Here is an 8,095-nt window from a genome sequence, read left to right as displayed (position 1 = left end):
GTTCTATGTGATTGCATGTGTGAGCCAGGTCCTCCAGGATTGCCCCGAAGAGGTTTTGGATATACATGGGTAAGTCCCCACATTGAACTTCCAAAAGGATGCCGCAGATGCAAACATTATTCTGGTGTGATCTATTCTCCAGATACTCACATTTCTCCTGGAGTTGCTGGTGGTGGCGTTCCAATAGGAGCATCCATCGTTGGAGTGTCTCACAGTCCACCTGTTTGTGTAGGCCCCTGTCTACTTCTTCCACTCTAGAGCCCAATTCAGAGACATCTCAGTGCAGCTCCTATAGGCCACCACGTAGATCCAACTTGAGCATGAGAAATTCATCCTTCAGGTCTTGGAAAGCTGCCAAAAGAACAACTTTGGTTATATTTGAGTCCGCCAAGCGCCCGTGGTCTGTTCAGGTAAAGGGCTGACCTAAATTATAAAATCATTTTAAAAGTTTGAATAATTAATGACTCGCAAGTCACCTCTACTCTTCCTCAAAATCCACGCAGAATGTACAAATGTGCTCACTTCAAGAACAATATATCTATTTATTTGGATCTAAGAATTCTGTTTACCACTTGGTAGTTTCTTATGCTAAAATGTAGACATTGGGGGCAAATGCACTTGTGCCGGGGTCTACGATAGACATAGCAGAAGAATAGCACATGCCCAATGCTCTTATTGATGTTGGTATAAAAAGTCAAAGTGGAAATGGCATCTGAAACGGAATAACGAATTCTTCTGGTGGTAGCCCACCAGTATACCGGATGCACAGCTGAAATTACAGTATTTATGCTTCACAATATTATACAAAACTGATCCCAAGTACTTCCTTCAGTTTAAACAGTACTTTTATGAAAAGTGTAACATTTGAGAATCAAATTATTATAATCATCTGACCAAAAACTTTATGCATGTAGGTTATTACATGAATTGCAAATAACAAAATAAAAATGTTTCATGTGATGCTGAACACAAAATCATTTAAACAATTACATATTTTTACAAAATTGCCCCATGCCCAATTCATTTCGGGATTGAACTAATCCCTTCTACAGGGCCACTGCGAAATAAAGAGACATATATAAGTACCAGTATTTTTAGTTTCCAATGATGGCTAAAGGTGACAGATACATCATTGAAAATGTCCAAAGATGGCAACAAAGTCCCTATGTACATATTACCCAAGGCAATGCAAAGAAAATTAGTGGTGATTAGGAATGATGAAATCAATTCTTGTGCGGTGAAAAATGTGAGCAAGAGTGAACATGCCCAAAAACTCCAACCCTCTAATGTGAGCTAACACATGAACAGTGACGAAAAGCTTGTGAGACAACTGCTATAAACTGGTGAAAAGAACCTTATAGTTGTAACCATTAGAAAACATCCCAGTATTTACTTACTGAAAAGCTGTAACAACACTAAGTCACTGTGTAAGGATTCTTTTGTATAGCGTTTTAGGACCCTAGTGTAATTTTCCTGATTCATGCCCTTAGATAGGTATAAAATACCGTATCCTTTTATAGGTATAGAAATCATAACCATATTCAGACATAGCTCATGTAGTCCTAATACGGCTTGGCTACTTCCACTAGTTCCGAAAATCTACAACGATTTCTTGTAAAAACCCGCCTTCAGCAGTCAGGGACTTCCCCCTGCATGAATTTTAATTTATCCAAGAACTCATGGAGTTTTCAGAGAATTAAGTCTCTAATGACGTTATTGTGTCCAACCTTACGTCAAACTCGTCACCTTCAAGGTGTAAATATGCCCACACTTGTCCAAACAAACACACAGTGGTTTGGAGCAGTTCGACTATCTACTTGCCTGACGTGCCCTGCTGCAGCAAGTGCCGAAGGAAGCCGACCCTCCAGCTGACGCACTGAGAGATGCTGTACTTTCTCCAGTGGAGAAATCCAGCTCCAGTGTTTCAAGGGTACCCTTGCGGGGTGCTGGGAAATCGAGTCCTGAGAGAGAGATACCAGACCTCCTACATTCTAAAACCAAGGTACGGAGTTGATTAGACCCTTAGAGAAATCTTGGATTAGATTCTTGGCAAAGAATACTGAAACTAAGCTACACCTCACTTACTTCTTCCCTTGTACTAGACCTAGGTTAGGTACACCAGGGTAGGCGTATTTTAGAAGCACCAGTTGAGTACTTTTATTCATTATTTATCAATGTATGTATTTTATATATTTTGTGGCTTAGAAACCATATCATGCTTTTACAGTATTATTTTATAAAACTCTTCGTACTGTACGCTTTGTACTTTACAACAAGTATTACGATTGCAGCAGTTCATTTCTTTATTCCTGAGAAAGAAGACTGTTCAATAAATACATTTTATTGAAAACGCCAGTCTCTCTATTTTCTCTGCACCCCTGGTGAAACGAAGCATGCACGATTGACTGAGTGAAATAATTATCTATTGTTTCCACGACTCTAAAGATACATTTCTTATTCTAAGGAAACAAAGTTGTCATGTTTTAAGCGGTTGTCAGAAACTAATCCCTTCTTGTTCATTCGAGAAAGTTTCTAGTGACCTCTGAGCTAGCTGGCACGCACACACAATTACGTCTAGTATATTCAATAGAGACCTAGTCAACTTCAGTCCTACGTCTAAACTACAGGATATACTATTCCAATGTGCAGAGCCTATTGGGAATATAGGAACTACACTACATGGCGCCCAACGTTTGGTAAGGCGATAATTTAACGCTAGATACTAGAGTAACTCAGTCGTGCTTTTTGCACAGACCCCTTTTTCCCGTAAAATACTCCAATAGACGTCTGGAGTGGGTTAAAGGACATAATATCCGCCTAAAAACTGAGTACGACGAAAAATCCTATGTATTCGTTTTTTGGTTTGTTCAACGTTGAAGGATACAGTGTTCCAAAATATTGTGCACCTAATCATTGTTTCCTTGAAAGTTGCTCTGCAAACTTTCAGTCAACAAAATGTCAGAGAGTGACGACGCAGCATCTCAGGCAGTGTTGTACGACACAACTTTCCAACAAAATGACCCGGATGCTATACTCTTCCCGCTAAATATAAGTAAAAAATTACTATAAAACTCATAGAAAATGGGGTATCACCAAGAGGTGGTAAAGTAATATTTGTTATAGAGGCACATGAATATTGGCAGACAGAGGTATTGTATTCATGGATTCTGTTTCCTGCAGCAAATGCAGTAACACACGAGTTCCACTTTTATAAATTAGAGGAACCTTCCAGCGAAATACGTTCCTTTCGAGGACGTTGAAATTCCACTAACTTACCAAGAGCATCAGGTCTGGTTTAATGGCGCCCTACAACATCAAAATCACATTACCAGGCTCGGTCCACTAGGTAGACCAGGAGCCACATGGCAGGTACAAGCCAGCTATACACCACATCCTGACATTGAAAGAATGAAAGCTCCTGAACTGTTAGCTCAGCTAAAACAGCTGATTAAAATACACAGACAGTTGGTTCAATATGTCATGAGGACTTTAACAGTCCAACCAGCTGTAAGAATTCCACAGCACTCCCCTCATCAGGGGAACACAAACAAAATTACACCACAGACTATAAGTCAGTAATCGGTAAATTGCCCGCAAAACGGGAACAAATTCCATTCTGGTTAGCTCAAAAAATTACTCAAGGAGAGGCAGTATTCCCTGATAGTACACCTCATGAGAAACACAGGATTCTAACAATCTGTTTACCAATGGGGATTGCACCACACGTAGAGGACTGCGACACACGGGGTACAGTCTTTGCTTCAATCTACACAAAAACACATGGAGTCCCGTCTGTGGGGGTAATACCAGACGTTCTAAGACAGATTCAAAATGAATATGGTCCAGAACCGGCCTTAAATCTGGGTATGAAATTACTGAAAGATTTCAAACAGGTATCGGCTATACTATTAGCCAACATCAAAGGTGAAGCAGCATCAGTGGCAATCCGCCAAAAACTAAAAGAAACAGATATAACAGAGCAACGATTTGAACTTGCCAGAATTATTGAAAAATCATATGAAGGACTAGGTAGAGATAGTTTGGGAGGGAAACCAGTAAAGCCCCAACTAACTGAAAATCCTGAAAAAGTCTTTATTAAAAATAATCTCACTACTACTAAAAAGAAGTGGGAAAACAGCAAACAGACAGTTCCTAGAGAGAAGCATTCTCAGTCCAGAGGAAGGTCTCCTAATCAGGAGCACTCTGAGAAGAGGTATAACCTTAGAAATAGGGATAATTTGAGAAAACCTGATAGATATCAAGATACTGATACACGTTCCTCTCATACCTTTCAGACTTCCTCGCAGAAATCCGAAACAAGAGGATGATCAGAACAAAAAGAAGAATGCGTGAAGTCCAAAGATGAATAACACATTCCAAAAAATAAGAAAACTCAAGAAGGTAGCAAGTCTAAAGATCAGACATGCTGAGGATCTTGAGGACACAACTCAAGAATGGGGAGTGGGCCCAGACAATGCTAGACAGCGCAGCAGAGGTCACCAAAGCTCGCAAGATCTTGAAAGATCATCTGGAGACAGTGGACTTGAATGAATGCATCCAAGTTGAAACTGCAGATACCAGGGTTAGTGTACCACATAAGTTATATTAAGTAATACTCCGGATGGAGGGGGATATAACTAGGAAAATTAAAGCACTCTTTTGGGAGAAGCTATCTAAGGGTTATGACATTCTTCTAGCTGAACAAGACTGGCCACCTAAATTTGTCAGGGAGTGCCCACATGGCGAAGATATAATTATGCCAGCCTTCTCAAATCACATTCCAATTCATAGAAAATACACCTATGCCAGGAAATTGCCTGTAGCCCAGGTCCCAGCATTATATAAAAATCATGTAGGATGGGATGAGGATTCTCCTCGCCATAAAATCCAGTTGAAAACTCAACCAACAATGCAAAGGCAATATCCTGTAAAACAGGAAGCTAAAAAACAGGTCAGGGAGATTTTAAATCAACGTGAATACCAAGGGGTGATTGAAACATGCACCTCATCAATGAACAATCCTTTGTTTCCTGTCTCCAAACCAGACAATTCATATCGTCAGGTTTTGGATTACAGACATCTAAACTCTTGTTGCAAAACTTTTGCAGTACAAAACGCACATAGTGCAGCACTGATGAATAACATTGTGCGCAAACAATATAAAACTACTTTAGATATCTCAAATGGTTTCATTTGTCAAAACATTGCACCTGAAAGCAGGTATTTGACCGTTTTCTCAATAATGGGGACACAGCGACAATTTTGCCGTCGCCTCCAGGGATTTAAGAATAGTGCAGGGCTATTTTCAGCCAGAGTAACAGAGTTACTACAAACATACGATGATGAGGCATTATCATATGTCGATGACATCTATCTTACAGATGATGATTTGGATGTGCACTTGAAAAGAGTGAACACCATTATACTGGGGTTCGCTTCTGAAGGGTATAAATTACATTTTCAGAAATCACGAATTGCCCACCTCAACGTCCTATTTTTGGGTTATGAGTTATCAAGTGAAGGCAAAAGCCTGGCAGCCAACTTTCTAGAAAAATGTGCACTGCTACAACCTCCAAAAACGCTGAAAAAACTTAGTCAATTCTAGGTTTCCTGAATTTTGGAAGAACTTATGTTCTAAATTACGCAGAAAGGGTTAAACCTCTCTACGAACTAATGAAACCTGATGTCAAACTTACTAATTGGACACAAAAACACACAGAAATTTTGCGTTCAGTGCGAAAAGACATGTTAGCAAAAACACAGTTACAAACATGCGACAACATGCGTAACCTAGTGATCCGAATCATCCCAGGGAGATGCGGATTCACATACCTAACCTTTAACGAAGGCGAGACGATACCAATAGCATACAAATCACACTTGTATACACAACCTGAAATGAAATTCACTTCAACAGAAAAGATTCTGACGGCGGTTCAGACTGCTGTAGCAAAGGAGAGAGCCCTCGCACAGGGTAAACGCATTCCAATCATTACACCTGAACCTGCCTTAGAGGCAGTGACAAAGGCAAGCATTCCAAATGCTAAAGCTTTACATCCAAGATGGATACAATGGATTAATTCTCTTGCTGCAACAGACGTTGAATACGTTTTTGACTCGTACTTAAAAACACAAGAATTCCTACAATATGAATTGGAATGTCCTCTGCCGACTGAAATTCTGCCCCTTGAACATTACGGCTGTATAATTCATACAGACGGATCAGCAAAGCCAGCAATTGGGGGTAAACAAGCTTATAGTGCTACGTGCGCGATTGTTAAAGGTCGCTGGGGCAAAGGTAAATTTCGACTTATGGTCACTAAAACTCAATCACTCGGAGACTGTACAGCTCAGCGAGCTGAACTACAGGCTTTCAAGATGGTGCTTGAAAATGCCGGTCGTGAATTCCCCACACTCATAGTATGCGATTCGTATTACTGCGTTCAATCTTACAATGAATATTTGCAGAACTGGGTTCAAAACGGTTTTAAAGACGCTAAAGGTGGCACAATTAAGCATAAATTGCTTTGGGAACAAGTAGTTCTTTTGCAAAAAGAACTATAAAAGACTCACGTGATTCATACACTGAGTCATCAGCGTGATGGCGTTCACGTCGAAGGGAATCCATTGGCTGATGAGGCCGCGAAGGCAGCTGTGCAAACGGCTTCCGTAGCTGCAATCACTCGTTCAAAAACAAAAATAGACGGTGAAACAATGCTGGCAGTCAACTCCTCAATGAAAGGAAACTATGCAGCATTACCTCTAAACTATCCACTCGGTAATACATACGTAATTGATGCAAACTCAGTTCCATTTGCTCGAATCCCTGGAGTGGGGGATAGAGTAATTCCAAACAGGAACGGGAGAAGTGCTTTGGTTCACGAAGCACATATGGGAAAAAGTCTGATACAGCAGGGGATCTTAATATCTCTAATAGAATTACAGAAAAGGTACTGGCGGCCAGGAATGAGTGTCCAAGTTTACGAATTTGGAACTAACTGCGATGCCTGTCACGAGGACCATAGCTTTGAAAACCACCAGATATCTGGCAAGAGTGTAGCAAGCCCAGTTCAGACACCATTGTTAGACAGCATTAGACTATCTACATGCGGACGTCCAAATGGACTGATGCGGTCCCACACATATTAAGACAAGATTTAATTGTATGTGGCCCCAGCGCTCGGCTGACGCCCGAACTGGTATAAAAGATTTGCGAGTCTTTATCAGCACATACTCAATCGGCACGCTACATTCTGATCAGGGTCCTGCGTTAAGCTCTCGAGCTTACAAGGAGGCCATGGCCAGCTTGGGCATTGCATTGCGGTTTTCGAGTCCATTCCATCCTGAGGGAAATGCGGTAGTGGAAAGAAAAAACGTGACATAAAGCAATCTATAACAGCTAGGGTATTAGGCTTGGGTGACGGGTGGGTCAAACATCTAAATAGTGTCCAACGTAGTCTTAAGAATCTGCCGAGAAATTCTCTGGGGGGAATCACTCCATATGAATTACTATTTGGTACTAGAATGCTCATCAAGTATCTTGATTGTCAAACTTCAGTGGTGGAACAGAAACCCTTTGATATCAAAGACCGTTTGGCTGTTTTACAGGACCTAAATGAAACGAGAAGAAGTCTAAGTAACACAAGACAAAGCCCATCGACCACTGAAGAAAAACCACCTGTCCCAGCAAGACCTGTCGGGATTCCAAAGGTGGGGATCTAGTCAGGGAAAAGATCGCTGTGAAGAAGGAATTTGGGCCTTTTTATAGGAGAGCAGTACCTGTCTTAGCAATCCTTGGAAAAAGATCAGTGTTACTCCCGCCGCTTGCTGGAAAAAGGGAGAACAGAACAGTATCAATCGACCTGGTAAAACCACCTCATGTGGCCGATAATAAGTAGTAGGCCCAGTGGACTCCCAAGAAGTAGCAGACAACCAAATCTGGCTACTATCCAAGAGGTTCAAACTGAAAGACTTATCACATTTGATAAACCTCCAGTGAGAAAAGAAGGACTTTGCAACAAAGCCATGAAACTCGTCCCTCTTGATACCCAAATATCAGTTTGGCAAGAAACTCCAGTCTACAATGATGTAGCAT

The sequence above is a fragment of the Lissotriton helveticus genome, chromosome 7 (genome assembly GCF_964261635.1).
Source record: "Lissotriton helveticus chromosome 7, aLisHel1.1, whole genome shotgun sequence".
NCBI lineage: Eukaryota > Metazoa > Chordata > Amphibia > Caudata > Salamandridae > Lissotriton > Lissotriton helveticus.
Note: the sequence above shows the minus strand (reverse complement) of the source record.